Genomic DNA, 20,847 nt, shown 5'->3' on the forward strand with positions numbered 1-20,847 from the left:
CACTTAGTCTTCCATTAGTGTTGTGTAATCACAAATGATGACAGCGGAGGTAACGGCCATTAGTCACGTCTGTGACTTGGACGAGTCATATACATGTGACAACTATTAGAAAAACAAACAGTTAAACATTCTTTAAATGTTTAACTGTTTAAAAGACACTGATGGAAAACTAAGTCAAGTGTGAATTGTAATTACCCCGTGTTCAAAGTTTGAACATGTTTTGAAAGAAAACAGCACAGTTAATATTTCTCCCTGCTGTGAACCAGCAGTTGGAAGTGTTTGCGCCTTGTTTTTGGAAGGATGTTTTCGAACCGCCGTGTTATTTATCAAACAAGCTGCAGCGACATTGTATTAGGAGCGGGCAAAATGATAGTTAGTTCGAAGCCATTCAGGCTGGTATGTTATGGTCGTCATGCAAACCGCATAACTAAAAGATGATTCTTTTTGAGCCTCGTAGAAAAGTCCACAATCACAATGACTTTAAAATGACGTCTTTATTTATTACCACCTTCTTATTTCAATGATTCAATAAATCATCAATGTAACATCGCCGTGGACTCGCTTATATTACCATTTTCCTGTATTTATCTTTGGATGGTGAGAATTGTTGTGGAATTTATTTGCAAAATCAAACATTTTTACGCTTTTCTTCAATTCATCCTGAGCCTCGGTGAGCAGCAAACTCGACGTAGGAACAGCCGTCTTTTTAATAACCTGAGTAGTGTCGTTTACAAGTTACTGTATGCATGGAAAAAAAGCACGGGAGACATTTTTATATTTGGGAGGGTGAATGCAATCAGTAGCGTGGGACTCGCAGGGGCCTCTCCGGGTGACAAATTGAAAGTGTCTCGGTCTAGTTTATAGCCCTGATCAGGTCAAACGAAAAATATTGGAGGTCTGGGTGAGGAGACAGGCCCGCCTGGTGCAGATAAATGGACTGATCATTTCTTATTGAGAAACAATTCCTAAAAGGTAGTTTACTGTGTGACTGGGAAAGCGGCAAGTGCAGAGCAGAACACGCACCCACTGCTCCCTCCCTGACCCTTCCTCCACTGCTGGAATTAAATGGATAGAGAGAAAGCGTGTTTCTGATGGCACTCCTCTGCCAGAGAGACACTCCATTTGTTATGAAGTAGGGGTTCTGATGAAGTGTAGGGAGCTCCTCTTTCTTTTTACCCCCTTTTTTCATCCTTCCTTTCTCAGGCACTACAAGGCCGGCCTTCAGTCTGCTTCACATGAAATGGATGGAAGGAGCCGATTGAATTTTACACTCCCCTGGTCATGATTAATGTGTTTGGTGTGGGGCTCCTTGGCAGTAAAAGTGCACTACCGCTAGCTGGTGCTCATACTCCTCCACGGCTCCGGCGCGATACTTTCGCAGAGACGCGGCCGAGGGTCCGAGTTTGTCCCAGAAATCGGTTCTTCTTCTCGCCCGCAGCTCATTTTCCCTGTCCTCTCGTGTTAATAGACGCTCCGCTCTCGCCGTCTCGCTTGTTATTACTTTACGGTCAGTTTCTCGCCGTGCGCTGCGCCCAGTGTTCCTTGCCAGGCAAGTGCCGTAAATGTCAATTTGTCACTTAACCCATCGTTAAAGGATGAGAGGCCTGATAAAGGATGTCTGGTCATATTCACAGTTTCCTCCACAGAAGCTCGCGCTGTCGGCTCATTCAGTTTGCATGCGTGGACGTCGATAGCAGATCACGCGTTACCGCCTCGCAGCAAGAAGGTCCCCGGTTGGATCCGGACAGGATATTCTGCCCCGGTTTCCTCCGGTAGTCCAAAAACATGCTGGAGGTTCTTTGGAAACCCTAACTTGCCCTGATTCCCAAATTGTAAATGAGAGAGTGACTGGTTGTATACTTCTATTTCGTCGCCTTCTTCAAAAAACAGCCCAAGTCATTTATTCAACTCTTTCGGAAAACACAAGACCGAGCCATATGTTGAATAAGGAGTTGATTTAGGCAAAAAAAAAAAAAAAAAAAAAAAATTGTCATAAATTGACTTGGGCAGTTACTTTAAGAAGATGAAAATAAGTGTCCCGTGCTTGACGGGTTCAGGGTGAACCTGCCTCTCGGCCAGCGGCGGCGGCACCCCTGCAACCAGAAGCGCGGGATAAGCGATATAAATTAATGAACATGTTTTCCTTCGTCTTTCATTTCACGCAAAACATCAACAGCAGCGTTTGACGTGTCTTTTCAAGAAACGAAAATCACAAATATTTACAAAGACGAGTTTTTTTCCCCCGGGACGTAAACCTCAAACAATAATTAGACACGGATAATTGTGTCTGCGATTCGGTAAACGAAGCCCGTATCGTGACTTCGGCCTCGGCCGATCCAGATGTCCTCCAAGTATCTGGTGATAAGGGACCCATATTTAATGGCATTAATGGCAGCAAGGCTGGGAGGAACAGACTGGATTTACAGAAGTGCCTTTAGATGAGAGATCAATATTGAGGTAACTGAGTGGATGAGCCAGACTAAGCAGGAATTGGAGCAGGTTTAATTTTGCATAAATAATGTAGAGCACGAGAAGAGAAGGGGAGATAAAGGTGTTGTGGCCCAACATAACTTAGAGCTTTCTTTTTTTAATAGGGTTTCTTGACTACTTTATTAATAATTGGCAGCTTTTTTTACAATCTCAGAGTTCCACAATACATCTCCAAAGGATTTATCCAGTCGGGTATTTCAATCTCTGCCATCCCTTCATTTCCAGTTCAATTTCTTCTCATTCCAAATGCATCTATCTATGGAGTTGTAGTTTGATAAAAGCGATTTTAGTGAGTTGTTTGTTAACCCCACATGTAGTCCATCCGCCTCCAAACAATGCTTTGGTCATCAGGAGTAAAAGTCACGATGGACTTGCAGCTTCTGTTTGGCGGTTGTCTGTTCTCTGCTCCGTCAGTGTTTGCACACACACAGATAACACTTTGCCGTTCTTTGTGTCTGGGTTGTGTGTTCGGTAATGATGGGAAAGGAAACGCAAACCTACCATTCAGCATGAAAATCCCAAGATTTCAAGTTGCGACTGCCTTGAATGTCGTCCAAGTGAACTGGTGGTCTCCCGTGCTGTTTTGCCAGCAACAGCTGCATAGCCAAAGTCGTTAAGTATAAATATATATATATATTTTTTGATCCAGACCAAACCAGTCCTATTTTTATCACCATGTCATCATGGCGACACCTTCGTGCAGCGTTTTCAAATTTGGACCAGCTGTTCACTAGTGCTCAAGAAGGGACTGATTAAATACTGCTGGTCTGAGGCCAAGGTCACGAAGTGCTGCACGCACAAAGCATTTTTGTCCATAGCTCAAATTTTGTCGTTAATCGATGGCATTCTACATCACAAGGTATCTATCAGGTCTTCATATACAATATGTTATGGACCTTCTTCAATACCAATGACCCTGGGAAAGATTCCAGCCCCCCCACTTGACCCCTCAGTGCAAGATAAGCCGGATAAATATGAATGATCCATCTCAAGCATAAGATACCGAACATATTATGGTTACCGACTTCGAATTGATCAATGTTTTTCCCTCATTTATTATTATCGTTCATTCTGATCAGCTATGATCCAATCCTTTACCTTGAATGTCCCTTATAGATGGTATTATTTGTGTTGACTCCCCCGGATACGCAACTCCTGTCACTGACGTAACCAGAAGTAAACCTGAGCAGGATTCTCATGGATTGACCAGCCTGTAGTTTTGTTGTCATTTTGGTATTTCCAACATCACGCTGTATTTTTTTGGACAGCCCAGTCCAAGGTTAGCAGAGGGTTGCGGGTGAGTTCGCTAATTATTCGATGGGATACACGATCGACAACGTTAGGTTGAACTCAGCTACTTCGGCACCCCTTTTTGCTATTTTGTGCCTTAACCAAAAATGAACCTGACGTGCTCTTGATACGGAGTGGGCGGGCGATGTTGTGCTTTCAAACAAAAAACAGATGAAATTATTTATTCATTGGGTCAGGGTGTTTGGAGAAGCTAAAAAGGATGGAAAAAAAACCTATATGCAAGTATGTGTAATGACTGGATGTTGCACCGCCTTACTCTTATCTGGAATCCAGACCAGAGGGTATAAAAAAAACATGCAACCCACCAAAGAGCCCTTGCTGCACCCGAATCACAGCGCAACCACATCGATGTCAACCTGACAAAAGGTTTTACTTATTTATTTAGCTTTTTCATTATTACGCTTTACCCGAGATAAAAGTACCCTTTGCAATTTATTGTGAATTAAAAAAAAAGAGAACCTTGTGCCGGGACATGCTATTGATTTCATTGTCATAGCGGCTTTACACCTTCTGTTAACTACACAAACAAATGGGGAAATAAATTAACGTGTTTGTCTCTGCGAGCGGGAGCAAAAGTACATTCATTTAAGCAACACCTTTTTAAAAAGAGACAAAACCACAAACCGCTTTTCATTAAAAATAATAGACAAAAAAAAAGAATTAAAATCTAAGATGAATAGAACCAAGCTGGCAACAAACAAATAACCTCAAAGACACAGCACTAAGTACATTTATGTAAGTAGCTATGAACCTTGTTGGAGAAGGTTAGCCAAAAGCCCGTCTGAGTAAAAGATGTTTTCAACTGCTTCATAAAGCTTTTTATAGGAGTCAAGAGAACGCAGTGAACTGGAGAACATTCTGTAACTCGCCAGCCAGAGGTTGAGGCACAGCCATCCCTGATCTGAAAATGAGTTTGAGGGACAGCCAGAGTTTGACGGGAGAGGAGAACGGCAGCACTTGTCCTGAAGGATCAGCTTTCTGGATGCGTGTTTGAAATTTGCCCTGTCCATGCATGTCATAGGATTTCGGGGTTTAATATTTGCCGAAATTTCAAGCGAAACCCGTATTTACTCCTAGAGAAAGGATGATCTAGTATAACAACGGTCTGCATTGACTGTATCTCAGTCTTAACAGAATGGGTGTCTGTGGCAGGATCGGTTAAAGATGGCTGGCTGCTCCGTCCTCCACTTAAGATGGGGCCTGAAGGAGGTTTGGAGCAGATAACTGGAGATAAAAACAATGGGAGAGTGACGAAGAGAGAGACAGCTGAATGAGGGAGAAATCAATAGGAAATCAGTGTTTGGGGAGGGCTTGTCGTTTATCAGGTGACACGGTTAAACAGTGTTAAGGCACTAAAAGTGAGAAAAATATGGGCCATCCCCATGCTGATATTGATCACAACGGGATGGGGCAGCAGAAGGCCGAAGCCACTAATAAAATAAGACATATCTGAGTGGGAATCAGCCCAGGATCGATGTGCATGGTGATCAAGGCCAAAAACATCTTCACTGGGCCTCAAGTTTTATTTTTTTCTGCCTCTGACCTGTGCCCCTCAGCACAACTTGGAGTAAATGCAAGATATGCTATGGACATGGTGGAGAAATTATTTTCTGGTGAGATTGCTTTGTCGTAGAGGCATGAAGGGGATGAGACTTGAGGAACAGGAATAGGCAGTTTATTGACTTTATACCGCTTTTATTTTGTCCAATCTTATTTGTAAAGGGTTAAATTCAAAACTCATATTCTGGTCTTGAATGCACTTTTTTACATTTCAGCAGTGCAATGAAAAGCAGAGTCAACATCGGCTTATAAATTCCCAAGAAGATTTGATTATATACAATTAATTCCACAGGTTCCAATTAACACCCCCCCCCCCATCATAATTGTGTAGTGTATCTGTGTGTGTGTGTGTGTGTGTGCACGCGCCTTGGATGTGTGTGTGTGTAACAATCTCAAGCCCCAACTGCTGCCATTATAGTGTTGCAGAAATAATCAATGTTTCCCCAAAAGGAATCAATCACTTTCAAAACTCTTTTCTGTGTTTTTACAAATTGAGTCTAATGTACCATAAAAGTTCAATAAGCGCATATACAAACATTTGTTAGCGGTATAGAATATTTTATAATTTAATATGTTACAGTCGCCTTCCAGCAAATTTCCTCGTCAGGCTTATAAGTTATTCATTTTTTTTAATTTTTTTTTTGCAGCACGCTCCATTTTTGTAGTTCACCTTTCCTTCTGAAATTCCACTGATTTTTCCCCAAATCAGCATGACATACAGGGCTCAGAAAGCCCGGCACGAGAATAACGGCATGATGCTTATTCATGAAAGCAGTTGTCAATTACAATGGAATTGTACAAGGAATGCCATTACGGCTAAGGTGTGAGCAGCATAGCCAAATGTATGTAGATTAATATTAAGCTGTGACAGCATGACGAGAGCATCTGTATTATGGGCATTTTTAGATGCCATGGTTACGCCGTGATAGAGCTATAAGACTGAGTAATTGCATTTAGGTTGTTGATATAATTCCAAAACATGGCAGCTGGCCACAAATTTGATGTGTCTCTGAAGGAATCCTGAAGAGAATCTCTGTTTGGTCTGCTTTACATAATGTTTTGGTGTCGGAATGTCAACCATCTCTCATCTCTCTTCAAAAGTGCCACTTCCAACTTTGATTTGCATTTGTTTCTCCCGCTCCGCGACACGCGTTTCGTCCGTCTACCGCTACAAACAAGGAAATCGAGTTCCTGTTGAACGTTTAGCTGTAAACATTCATTTAGTACAGCGAGACCTATAGCAAAAGCTGTTTTTTTTTTTGTCTTGTTCCTGTTTCTTACTTCTGCTTCGGTATTGGGTAACGGTAACCACAGTTTCCTAACTTCATGCTAGTTTCTCTCCTGTTTTTTTTTTTCCTCATTGCACAGTACATTGCACAAGAGGGATTCGCTGGAACAGATGATAGCGTGGTTACCCAAAAACCATCCATGTTTACCGTGCAAGTGGACAGTCGTTTTTTTTTTTTTTTTGCAGCTGACTTCAGCGGCCTTGCAGGACATGCCGTTGCAGACTGTGAATAAAAGTTCAAAATTCTTGATTTTTCGGCGTTCTTAATAGGAGTCCAGACGCATCTACCCACACAAAGTGGAAAATCAAAACAAACAACATCCCCATCTGATTCCAACTAAGCTCTGGCCCAGCTTCTATAATTCTCGGAATATGTTCGTCATCCTCTTCCTTCAATCTTTCAGCGTGGGAATGATTGAACACCTTCAGCATTCACGGGAATTTGATGGGATTTCCTGCATTGAATAAAAATGAAAAATGGCCGGAGAGGTGACACAGGATAGCGCTCGCCATGACAAAATACCGGGATCATTCATAGTTGTTATTCAGATCACGGAGGTTACACGGGGCCGGTAAGGGTCTCGACCGTACGCGACGTCCTTTGGCTTTGGATAACGTGAGCCGCGGCTTCTCTTTCACCATCGCATTTTTCCGCGCCCATTACCGCAGTATGTTTAACAAGTGCCACAAGTGCGAGGCGACTGAGAAGAGAGCTGAAGTGTGACAAATAGCAGCAGATCATGCAGAAAATGTGCAATGCTTAACATCAGTTACAGCACATGGCAGAAATGGTGTGTTTGTGCAGTGTTTGCTATCCAAGGACTTCTGGTGTTGAAGTTTATTGAAAAAAAAATGGCAAAAAAAAAAAACAGGCTTGCTCTCATAGCTGGAAACTTAAAAAAAAAAAAAAACATTGCTTAATTTTCACAGTTTAAAAAAAAATATTATGTTGAGGAGAGCAGAAAAAAAGTTGCTGGGGTTTTGAGTTTCTTTTGATGTGTCCACATGACGATTATGAAATCCAATAAAACTAATTAGGAAATTAGAGCAAAGATCGATAAGGTTTGCTCTGGTGGAGCATGCTGTCCATTTATAAGTGTGTGTGTGTGTGTGTGTGTGTGTGTGTGTGTGTGCACAGTGGTCAGTCACTTTTTCTGACCCCTCCACCCCGCAGCCCAGAAGTGTTTCAGTTTGACCTGGCCAAAGCAATTGTTACTGATACTCCTTAGCGGATTCAGTCTCCCCTCCCCTCATATGGTTGCAATTTATATTTTGTTGACCGCCCGTTTCTTCGTCTGTGAGTAATATGATTCTATTGCTTCTCATTTTTGCTAATTCCACCCTTCTAACGTTACACCTAATGTACCCTGAAACCTCTTTATTGCTCTCTATTGCTCCAGCTTTGCATTACCGACTTAATTTATTTATTTAGAGTTGGGTTTTGAACGCCGCAGAAACACATGACGTAGTGCTGTTGCACGACAGGAATGTGACAGAGTGTTGTTTGAGGATCCGCCTTGACCTTTTGCTTCAAAGCGGAAAATCTGTACCGCGTACGAATGCCATTTAATTTTCGGTTGTATCGGGAGAAGAAGGAAAAAGAGGTTTACTCTCGCGTCGGCATGGAAAGGATCGGCGTTATGATGGGGGGGGGGGGGTGTACGGCTGAGAGGTGGGTTTAAGCCGTGGCCTATACGACAAGAAAGACTTGCCGTGCCGTTTCGGGAGGATCTGGTGGTTTACCGGACAGCGCAGATGACTTCTTGCACCCACCCACAAGTCGTCTCCTTGGCCCTGCTCGCTGGCCACTGTCCGATATGGAAGCGGGGCCTTATTTAGCGGCTGGACTCGTCCATGTCCGCGGCTGGTGATTTGTCCTTGTCTAATTATGGCTGCAGGCTGCTGCCTGTGTGCACATGACTAATGGTAGAACTGGGGATGGGGAGGGGCTCGGTCGGGCGCAGGGTGGGGGGTGCGGCGGGGGAGGAGGAAGCAGTGGACGAGCAGATCGGCCGCTGGTGATTTGTGGACCAGGCACTCTGTCATTGCCCTGGACCCATTTGTCTTCAAGAGGAGATGGGAAGAAGAGGGGTGGAGATGGAGGGAACGGCGGCGGCGGTGGCGGCAGCGGTGGGGGCTCCCGGCGAGAAAACGGTTCACAATGACTCCCATTTTCCAGGACTTTCGTCCTCGGCCACAACGGCGCGCACGCCAGCGATGAGTTGGGACGAGCGGGTGATGAGACATTGGATACGAGAGAAACCGCGACAGCTCGCCGACGCTATTCCCTTCCCGGGGGTTCGGCCCGGTGGCCGTCCTCCTCCTCCTCCTCCCGAGAGAGAAAGCCTTATCTGTTTTAGCCCTGTCATTCGGTGAGAACAGCCTCTCTCTAGATTCAACGCTCGGGTGTCTGGACTCTGACTCGGAGACCAATCTTTTCTCAGATGTCTCCGGCGATGCACATACATCATCCACGGCTGCGGCCGTTGTGTTTTCTTTTGGCCACAATTTAACATTGAGCAAGGGTGATTGATTCAAGGGGCTCTGGTGGTTGCAGAAGGCCATGGGGATTGAAATCGCCCCTTTTAGCTGTTTCTTATTAAAACGTATTTAAAAATAAACGCTTGAACCGTAAAGAACAACTTCTCATGGCGCGCAGGCATTTTCTCAGCGTTTGATTCCTGTTAGCTCCAGCAGAAGCCACCTGCTTCCTTTTCCTACCTGGGGCCCTTATTAAGCCAGAGTGTAGTTTTTTTCCCCCCCTTTCTTTTTTTTTTCTAAGCCGTACAGACAGGAAAAGAGCACTAGCGGGGCAAGAGCTACTAACGCTGTATTGATTTTACAGAGTTTTTTTTTTTCTTCCGCCCTCCTTTGCACTCTCTCTCCGAGTCATTTTAAGTAAATAAACACCAGATTTGTCATGTTTTTCCAGGGCGTGGAGGGGGTCGATCGAGGGGACGAGGGCCGGCGAAGAGAGGCCGGGCCCGGGTCTCTCGCCGGGTCAGCCATGATTCATTTTGCCATCTCATGGATGGAGGGATTTGGGTAGGCTTGTTGAAGGGTGCCTGTGGAGCCTCTCCCTGACCTCCCTCGCTCCTGTCCCTCCCCTAACGCTCCTGGGCAGCCCCGGTTCTAAATCACCGGCTGTCATTGTGTTGGCAGAACAATGGCGCAGGGTCTTCTGCTCCATCTCGGGCTCCAGTCGACTGGACGTGGTTTCCTCCATCGTTAGTCTGCGCTCGCACTCCTCCTGATCCTTCGCGGCCCCTGAGTCCCACAGGGCTCGCAGGAGGCTGGGGGTTAGGTTTAGCCTGATGGTCTGATGAGTTTCTGGGATGGAGGAGAGGGCGGGGACTATCGATGCAAGGACAGGAATAAACATTAGCCGAGAGTTTTTGGCTCATAGACGTTAAGGTGTTTCGCTGAATCGTCACGCTCGTATTTTATGACGGGAATCTTTTTCAACCGCGGATGGGAAAATAGGTACGGGTCAGTGTGTTAATAACATTCACAGATTCCCGTCTGTTTTGCCTTCACCCCGTCGTTTTTTTCCCCAACTTCCCGATTCGCCCTCCTCCTTTTCCCGTTTTAAAGCGAAGAGTCCGAGGTCGATCTATCAAATCTCCTAACTGAAGGTCGATCAATATGTCAGCAGCCCAACACACCCTCAACAGTTATTATGATGTTCATGGTCCCGTGCCTACCTCGGCCGCTGTTACTGCCGCTACAGCGTGTTGAGCAGGGGATCGAACCCGGCCTGTCAGGCGGGCTGACGGAAATCATGAATCACTATTACTGGAGGTGGCGGTTGCTCCTCCCGCGCTCGGCAGACACGTGCTAACTCTGATGCGCCATAAATAGTGCACCGGCTTGGATCACTCACTCGCTGCAAGGTGTGCGCGCAAGAAATATCTTTTCTCATATACAGGAATGTGGAGGTATATTAGCCACATATGTTAACTTGCACACAAACACACACACACACACACATGAAAGTGCGCACTTTGTCATTCAATTATGCGCCAGTCGGTGTTTGACCCATTAGCTCCCGGAATCCGATCCGGCCTGCTCACCACCTCTGGACTTGTTAGGTCGGAGTGAGCTCGGTTCAATGGACCGGGATGGGCTCCGGTTACCCCTCTAATCTCATTGCAACTCTTTAGCCGCGGCGAGCGGATGCCTCCATGTCCGACAAACAGCCCTCACGCTAATAGCGCCGCGCCGTTCTCCGTTCGTGAGCGCTTTTTCAGGCCGAGGCACAAAGACGTTATGCACGGATGTGTTACCGCGTAACGTCCACCGAGCAGGGGGGTGGGGGGGGGATATGATTTTGAGAAATTGTTTTGGGTGTGTGCAAGACGTGTGTTTGTGTGTTGTAATAATATTCCAGTTTACAGGATGCAATTTCTCCTTAATATGCCCATCCTAATGTAATTTGGCGTCTATGGAGTGTCTGTGTACGGTGCTGTGCCGGTGTGTGTTTCTGCTGACTGGTCTTGTTTTGTGTTTGTATGGATGAGTGGCTCTCTGGGAGAGCATTATGCATCCTTTTCAGCATTTAAAGATTATGTGCACGGTGGCGGCAGAAGCATTAGGCAAACAAGGAAATATGTCCTTGATTAAAATATCTTTTATCTCTTTATTGATTAAAAGGCTTAGTTTGGTAATAGAATGTCGCTGCTTCATTGCTTCCTTGTGCCTTCAATTTTTTCACTTTGCCCTCTGTAGCTAATGTGTGTGTGTGTATGTATGAATACACACACACATATATATATATATAAGTGGATGATGTTAGTATTTCACTGCAAACAACTGGACTGTTACTCACAGACCCACCCAACCCAGATCCATGGATACCTTCTATTTTTTGTAAACGGCCTGCAGATGTGGAATAGAGGCAACTCATCGTCCGGTAGCGTCCAATAATTTAATCTTTGTGTTCCCCATTGTCTTATCATGTCTCATCAAAGTGATATGTCGGTGAAAGAAGAAGAAAATACTCAAATGGCCCGATAGAAGAAACCGGAATGTAAAATGCAGGTCACTGAGCCAGTGGAATACGGTTCACTGTTTCACAGTGGAGTGGAAATTACATTAGGAGAAGCACGCGCTTACTTTTTAGTTGTTTGATTATGATTTGCGAACAGCTTGTAGCGAGTGAACTTCTGAGGTATTTTGCTTTCTCACTTAATATTCAGAGTGGTCCAGTTCCACAGGGGGAAGACAGAGTGATAGGTCTGCGGTTTAAAACTGGACGACTGCCCTTTAGTCCTAGTTACAAAAACAAAAAATATCCACTCCCTGCACGGGGTGGTGCGTCTTCCTCACTCCCCGGTCCTCTAACAGCTGCTTGAGACTTTTCGGGTTCTTTGAGGCGTTTTAGCTCTTCTGGAAAGCAAAACCTGCAGGAGCTAATTTCTTATTTTTGGGGTCACAGCTCCCAGTGTTCGGATCATATCGCTGCTAACACTGCTGCTTTTACTCCTGACACCTTTTTTTTTTTTTCCGCTTGTCCTTCAGCCTACCTTTCACCTTCCATACCTCAAACATACCGAACTTTCAAATGGGTTTTATTTAACATTTTGAAATATTGTAATAAAACAACATGACATGAAGACTTCTTAAACTTTGACTTCTCCGACAGATCCATTTATGCTAAAAAATCTCGCACGGTGACGGCGGCGTATTCTCCGGCGGTTTCTCAATCAGGGTCAAGCTCGGTCTCTCCCTCATTAGTCGGGTCACAAAACAAGAAGAGTGAAAGGTCAGATCACGTGCACGGGTAACACCGTGTTTATCTCCCCCCGGGAACGCCGTCCTGTCAGGTTTTTTTTTTTTTTTTTTCCCCCCTTTTTTTTTTTTTTTTTTTGGTTCCTTAGCTGCTGACAAAGAGCTACAGAAGAGGACAAGTAAGTGTGTTTGTGTGTCTTGCGTTCTTGATGGGGAGAGACCAGGCTCAGGCTGAATGAGAACAGATGGAGATGTGCTCTTTAATTAACCCTGCTGAATCACAGGGCTGAGAACAGGCCTCGGTCCGTGAATAACACCCAGCACATCCAGGGTGTGTGTGAGGTGTAATGTTAGTGTATATTGTGTGTGGGTGTATGGAGTGTGGACATGTTGGAGCATCGACCCCCTCCCCCTCCATCCCCCTTCCCTAGAGCGGGGCGTTTTATTTCTCATTAGTGGGCAGCAAACTGCTGGGGGATGAAATTTGCTAACAGGAATTAAAAGTGCATTAACACATCTGAGAGATTCATTTCTGATAATAGTTTTATTAGTGCTCTGACCTTTTAGTTCATTAGAAGACTACAGGAGAGGGGAGGGATTGGAAAAAGGGGGGGGGGGGGCAAGGATACGCAACGGGGTCTTAGCGCTCGCTATTTTTTTAAGAAGACCTTTTGGTAGTAGATGTTATCACTGGAGTGGACAATTTCCAAAAAAAGCACCATCCTGTCACAGTTTTTTTTTGGTTATTTTTGCTTTTTTTTTTTTTTTTTTTGCAGTTGATGTCCGAGCCACCCGGAAACCCCCTTTTTTTTTTTTTAAATCGGCTCTGAAATGTCGTATACCGACACTCGGCGGCCGGATGCGCGCCTCCCTCCACTCAATTAACAAAATTTATAACACAGTGTTTTCAGGTCTGTTAGCACTTGAGTGTATCACTTATTCAGCCCGTTAATTGTTTATGAACTGTTCCCACCCCCTGCTCTCTTAAACGAATCGAGGGAATCAAGAAAAAGAGCAAGTGCAACCGGAATGGCGTCTGATCGAGGAGAATGTGTTCGCCAACATGGCGTTAAATGAAGGTTGGCCAAACCTAGACGCTGACCGCGTTCCCTCGACATCCTAAAGATGGACTCCAGGACTATTTCTGACTCCAGTCTATCACGGAGTAAAGCGAAAGGGGGAATTAATATTGTTTTTTCACTTTTATTGGATAGAAGCGAGGCAAGTTACAGCGCAATTTGCTTTGCCCCTGTTTCTTATAATTAGCACCTTACGGAAATGAAATAACATTGATGGGGAGGTCAATAATCCTGATCTATAGTGAAATTAATCCTGCTATCGACACAACAAGCAAACAGTACAATTAAGAGCGGAGAGAGAGAGAGAGAGAGAGGGAGGAGAAAAAAGAAAAGCGGTGGAAAGAAGCAGGTCTGAGGATGTGTTTTATCTCCTGGGTTCACTGTGCAGAAATCCTATGAAGGCTTCTAATTAATTCATTCATTGTTAATGAAGGCAAAGCGAGGAACAAGGGATTATACATGAGGAGAGGAAGGAACACAATTAGAGATACCGGCCTAATGATTGTTTATAAACTTGCTGTTGTTTCTGCCTTGCACTTAGTTGACTTACCGGGGTTTCATTTTATAGGAAATTTAAAGCGAGCTAGAACACTAACGGGCACGACTGAGAAGACCAAAAAATATGTTTGGATCGTGATTTCGGTCAAAGTTGGGCTTTAGATGAGTATTTCAACTTTATCTGCACGTTTGCAGAGGTGCTACAGCGAACCTTGAACATGAACGCGTCACGTCATCGTACGGCTCGGAGAGCCCGGAGTAACCGTCGAGCCGAACATATCGGTTGATTTTTCAGACAGAGGAAAATAGATGAAGATCCTTAAACGTGATTTGGATCCTCCGGCGATTCCGCCTTTCGAGCGATAAACTTAATTTAGACTTAAGTGCAAACTTGGATTTCCGCGCAGCTCCACTCCAATTCGCGGGGATATTTATCCGTCTGAGGGACGGCTGTCCTGTCAGCCAGCCGCAGATAAAAACCGGTGCCCCTACCAGACGGGGCACGGTGCTGTTTCCAGCTGAGTAGCTTTAACTGGCGTTTGGACAGGCCTGGGGATCCAGAGGGGAGCAGGGGCCGAGTGCGGCGGGCTGCCGGAGGAATGGTGCATCTGAGCGTCAGAGAGTGAAGAAGGATTGCCTTTCAAGAATTACGAGCCATTAAATCAGAGCCTGGAAATCTCAAGGTTCACCAAGACTGCTGCACAAGGAATCTGGGCCGGAGAAATATTGTTTATGGTTTAAAAGGCTTGGCGATGGATTTATAAAAGAAACATTCATCATTGCAGGAAAACGGAACAAAACATTCTGGAAATAAATACTCACTCTATAGGTATACTTGTCACCCAGACAGCACAATAACAAGTGAATTGGGAAGGAAATCCTTCATTTGTTGGCAGCTGGCCCCTAAACATGTTCTCTGTCTCTGAGTGTGAAAGCGCCGGGCCACACAGTGGACGGGGAAAGTGTGTTTTTGTATTCAAATGCTTGATAATCACAACATAATTACGTCTGTGAGTTTTTTCGTCGATATTTTTGCACAACTACCAGAATCATGCTGTTAAACATGTATTTTTCTATGATTCCCCACAGAAAGTAATAACATAAGGGGCGGCGGGGAGGGGGGGGGGGGATCTCCAGTAAACTCAATTAAGAGTATTGATTATCTCTGGCTGACCTGTCCCAGGAATAGAAAAAAAAATATATGACTTTAGTAATGTTGCACATTACAGGAAGTTGATGGCTTTTGGTCAGTGGCGCGACCTTGAGACAGCATGGAAAATCTATGTTGCGGTTTTCTGTGGGCCGTTCCATAGCTGTAGCTAAACGCGGTGCAAATATTGCCGCCTGTCGCGTTCATCGCTTATCTTAATTTGTCTAAACACATGGTAACACCCAGGTTACGAGGATCTATTTGTCATTTTTATTTTGCAGAATATTCACTCGATCATTTATGCACTCATTGACTATACCGCTTATCCTGCGCTCGGGGTTGTCGGGGGTGCCGGAGCCAATCCCGGCTGCCACAGGCTGCAAGGCGGGGGTTCGGCCTGGACCGGGTCGCCGGGTCGATCGCAGGGTCGCATATAGACGTGCAGGGATTCTCCCTCTCATTCACACGTCATGTAAAGACATGCAAGCGCTCGCTCTTTCATTCACGTGTCATATAAACCACTCGCTCTCTCATACATAGGTTTGGACAATCGAGGGTCTCCAAAGAACCTCCTGTAAGCTTCTGGGCTGTTGGAGGAGAACAAAACTGAAGCAGCGACTGTCTTGTTGTAAGTTTTTATTTATTTGTTTTCCAAGACAACGCAATGTTTTTTTCCCCAAAAGATGTCTATATATGTATTCCTGTAATACTTATACATATTTATTACCGATCAGATCTTTACCTCAGTCATAGTTTGCTTTTATGATGTTTTTTTTTTTTTTTTTTTTACATTTGTTCAGGTCTGACTCGTAAATTGAGACATGCTGTCGCTGTTGTTGTAAATGTTATATAACAGGTCCATCTCATGGTGTTTGAAAAAAGAAAATGACCACCAAATGTATCCAGAGTAGAAATAATATTACTACAACAGCGTTCATTGGACTTGTTGCTTTGCAGAGAATCTCTTCTGTGTTCATTCATAGAAAACCTTCTATGATTGATGAGACGCTTATAAATGCAGCAGAGACTCAGGCATACGACGCACAGATTGCATTGTCTGATGTCCACGTGCTGCTTTGAAAGGGGGTTAAAGTTAAAGGTTATGTGGCTGAATATGGGCTCATTCACAGATATTATGATGGAGTGCGTTAGCGTGCCAGTGTTTCGCCCGCCGCCCCCTCCGGAGTCTCCATTTGTAACCGTATTGATGAATGAATCTGTGTAAGATTATGCTATTGGCTGATATTGATGAGTGCGGTTTTGTCAATGCTGCGCTCTTATATGCGCCTATTCTCCCGGGCATTAATGGGAAACGTCTATTGAATGAAAATGATTGTAAAGAAAGACATGAAACTAAAGAGTGAATGACTTAAAGAGGACTGTGACATGAAAAAGAAGCTTTGTGCTTTGCACAGTCAGCTGAGTGTGTGGTGGCAGGCTTAGGTAATGTTGATGTAGGGAAACGTGTGTGTGTAAGCATGTGTGTGTGTGTGTTGGCTTATGAAAATGTGAAAGCACCATGTAAGTACATGTGTACCTCAATGTCCAGCAAGGCAAGTTGCTGACAGTCAGCGGGCGGCGCGCGCGTGCACGTGTGATCCAGAGTGTGTCTGTTTGTTTGATGGATGGGTCGGCAGGGCAAGGCCGTGGATAAGAGTGCAAACAAACTGGGTAATAAATGAGAGGGACAGAGAAGCGGTGATAGAGCCCACTCCCGGGCTCCTGATGCATGCCGACCAGCACCCGACAGCCATTTGTATCGGAGAAATGAGGAAGCTGTCAGTGAGATGAAGAGACCGTGTTCATCCTAAAGAGTGGAGGTATCTCTTTTTTTTTTTTTTTGGTACTTTCTCTGTCTCTCTGTCACTCTCTCTTTTTTTTTTTTTTTCGTATGTGCACATACACACACAGAAGGCAGGGCGATCCCGCGTATGCACTTTAATAAGTTGAGCTGTTGTGATATAGTATGCGTCACTAGCGCTCTGGTGAGCTGCAACATGCCTGCAACATGTTGAGGGAGCAAACACACAATCATACACACATACGTGTGATCCCGAGCCTGGGTTTACTCAGGACTGAGGTTACGTAAAAAAAAAAAAAAGAGGAAAGTGGGTGGAGAAGCGGAAGTAGGGGTATTTTTGAGTGGAGATGGCTTGACGCCCAAAGGAGAGCGAGAGAGAGAGAGAGAGAGAGAGATTTCCCTAGGGATACAATCATCAAATCCACAGATGCCTGTGAGAAAAGGATATAAAGAGAAGAAAGAGTCAAAAGACTTGCTGACAGCGGGGAGATTCGTGCAAAATTAAAAAGGAGCCTCCAGCAACTCGAGAGGGTCCGACTTGTTGGCTACCTGCAGCGGACACACCTAGATTTAAACTTTGGAACGCGAGAAACCAAAACAAGTAACAAAGCTTATATACATATACTGGACTGTCACAGAAAATTATAATATTGTGATAAAGTTCTTTATCTTCTGTAATGCAATTACAAAAACAAAAATGTCATACATTCTGGATTCATTACAAATCAACTGAAATACTGCAAGCCTTTTACTATCTTAATATTACTGATTATAGCTTACATCTTAGGAAAACCAAAAATCCTATCTCAAAATCTTACAATATCATGAAAAAGTAATTTTTGTTTTTTTAATTGCATTACAGAGGATAAAGAACTTTATCACAATATTATAATTTTCTGAGACAGTCCTGTATATATCAATGAATCAGGTTCTCCGGGACTCTCTCTGAGTTTGCATGCATTCAGAGCTCTGTTTGGCCTTCAATGCTGGGATGTCCAGTGTTTCACCCCCATGCAAATAAGTGCAACCTAGCGAAGTCATCTGTCCTGGCTGCATGTTTTGTTCTTTCTCATTTGTTTTTAAATCTGTGTGTTGTGTCTTTTAAATGTACGTATCCCAGCATTGAGCTCCAGCTGGGGAAAAGAGGTCTTCAGGCTCGCACCTGCTTGGGGATAATAAATGTGGTCCGAGTGGTACCGAAATAAATGAGCGCCTTTGTCAACCTCCAAAGGGCTCTATGTTTAGGGTCAAAATCTGTCCTGTCTTTGCTGGATTAATCGTACCTCCAAGTAGAGACGAAGTGTGGGGGGGGAAGGGGGGTGTACTTGCGTGTTTTGTTTTTGTGTGTTAGCGTCATCAGAAGCCCCCTTGCAGAGAAGCTGCAAGGTTATACCCCCCCTTCACACACACACACACACACACACACTCACACACCAGCCCTCCGCGCCTCCATCTCTAGCATTGTAATCTCTTGGAGGACAAACAAAACAACAAAGTCATAATGTTCACAGTTGTGTTATTAGCCCCGCCTTCTTTGCCGCTATGATGTATGGGTGAACCTTTTGTTTGCATTTGTCTTGCTGCGGCGGCATTGTCACAGATGTGAGAATGCACGGAGCCGAGGTGCGGAGGGTCAATGCATGCAGGGATGAGAGCGGATGTGGCCTCATGATGAGATTGTTCCCCGTGTTTGTGGTTTGTGAGCTCCTGCAAGGTCCCAGTCAATATGTATATATATATATATATATGTATATATATGTATTTTTTTTGTGCATTTTTTTGCATATGCATTATTTCGCCCTATGGGGGATTTTGCCCGGTGGAAACGCTTATCACCCCCTCTTCGCTATCTCCGACAGCAGGTCTACCGCTTCAAGTCCGGTGCCGATCTTTGTCCTGCTCTGTCCACTCCTATCTGACAGACTGATAGCCTTTGATTGATCTCATCAACACCTTCATCTATTATTCATACCACCTTTCAAGTCATGCTGGAGGAAGGGCAAAACGCCGAGCGGAGTCTCAACCTGGATCTGGGTTTAGCTCGCGGGCGACTTTTGCTCCGAATGTTGAAGTTTATATTTCACCCCTCCGACTCGAGCGTCCTCAAACACACGCGTTCGCCGAACTCTCCGACCTCGACCGATTTCTAAAATGGAATGAAATAGCTTCGGAGTTTCCACCCCATCAGGGTGGACGGAGATGGGCACGGGGACAGAGAGACGTGTACTTACTGTTTGGGGAGGAAATTAATGGTGCATTTTTTTTGTATAATGTGATTTAATGATGCAATTCGTCTAATAATAAGAACATTTTTTAACATTTACACGTTCATTTACACATTCCCTCTTTCACAGCGGGGAAACCCAGTGGGCCAATACAAACATCGCGGTCCTCTCACCCATTTAGAGCGCTGCAGGCCTTTTTATTGCATTGTGATGGATGTTTTCCGTTTGGCATTTTTTCACCGTGGCACAACATCCAAATACACCCCCCCCCTCCTCATTTGAGTGCATTAGGAGGCCATCCTATATATTCACAAAGCCGACATCTAATGCATATTGAGTTGTGTTTTGTGAAGGATCATTTGATTGTCTTGTAAATGAAGCTTTGCCCCTCAGCTGCTAATTTAGCAACATTCCATCTCATTAGAGAAAGGGAGCGCAGAACGACAAAGGCATTTACTGAGAAATGAACCCTGCTTTAATTTCAAATGGCCATCGCGGGTTCTGAAGCCGCGCCAGCTCGACCGGTCTCGGATTATACGGAGGTACGGGCCAAGCGAAAGGAATGAGATAAAAAGCCGTGTTCCAAAGACAAGTGCAGACCTCGCTCTTCCTCTTTCCTTCCACCCCGCATGTTTCCTCCCCTGTCCCACCCTATCCCTCAATCTCTTTAGAGGATGTGCAAGTGTATCTGGTTTCCTGAAGCGTTTAGCACCTTACCCGCAAAACCCGGACAGGAAGCCCACTCTGCTTGCAGTGTATCAATTGCTCCGAACAGCACTCCCCTTACCTCCACCTCTGTCCGTCCGTAGCTGGCTCAGCACGCGCTTTCCGCATACCTGCGCATGAAAGCGCTCGCGATCGAAATCACAAATGCACACGATAATTTTTTTTTTCTTTTCTTTTTTTTTCCCTTTTGGAATTTCTGCCGCATTCAGCACGGTGAATACGCTGCACCAAAACATGCAGACTTAAATCAGCGCTAACACCTTAATGGCCAGACCCACTCATACCAGTAAACACACCCTTACAGAAGAGCTGACCTTGGCTCCACTCAGTGCCAGGGTTCATCCTCCGGCCAAGCTGGCAAGTCGGATGGACCCGGCGGCCAAGACAGCAACCCCGGCCCCCTCGGAGGCTGCTGTCATCCGTTAAAAAGAAATCCACAGAGGCGCCGGCAGAGAGAGGAAACAAAGGAGACGATAATGATAAAGCCGGGCTTTGTTTTTAACGTGATGCCTGCTTCTCTGCAGGTGTGCGGGGCACCTTGATGCCGTGCACGTTTGCGCCGGTGTTTGGCCCACGTGTGCTCGCAGACATGCATGCATTCATGTGTGCGTTACAGAGCGAGAGTAAGTGCCTGGGGATGATGCCTTTGAAAGGCACTTTAGAAATTAAACCAATGCCAGTGTTCTGTAATGGGGCTTAAATGATCCAGAAAACACAAGATGTATTGAGTATTTAATGAAACGCACGGCACGCTCCTTAATTCTGCTCTCAGCTACGACACGGTGTCTCCCGGACCGACTCATTGCCCGGAAATCACAACAAACCAGACAGACGGATGAAAACTTTTTTTTTTTTTTTTTCCCAGACGTTCACGGACATACATAATGGTGTTTTACCCCTTTTCAATGTGCATTTTAGTATCTCGAAATCACGAATACTCATACGAATATACATATTCACGGGCCGAATTCTGAATTGACATGCAAGAA

The sequence above is a fragment of the Fistularia commersonii genome, chromosome 34, assembly GCF_037954325.1.
Source record: "Fistularia commersonii isolate RoL2024-O1a breed Wild chromosome 34, RoL_Fcom_v1.0, whole genome shotgun sequence".
Classification (NCBI taxonomy): domain Eukaryota; kingdom Metazoa; phylum Chordata; class Actinopteri; order Syngnathiformes; family Fistulariidae; genus Fistularia; species Fistularia commersonii.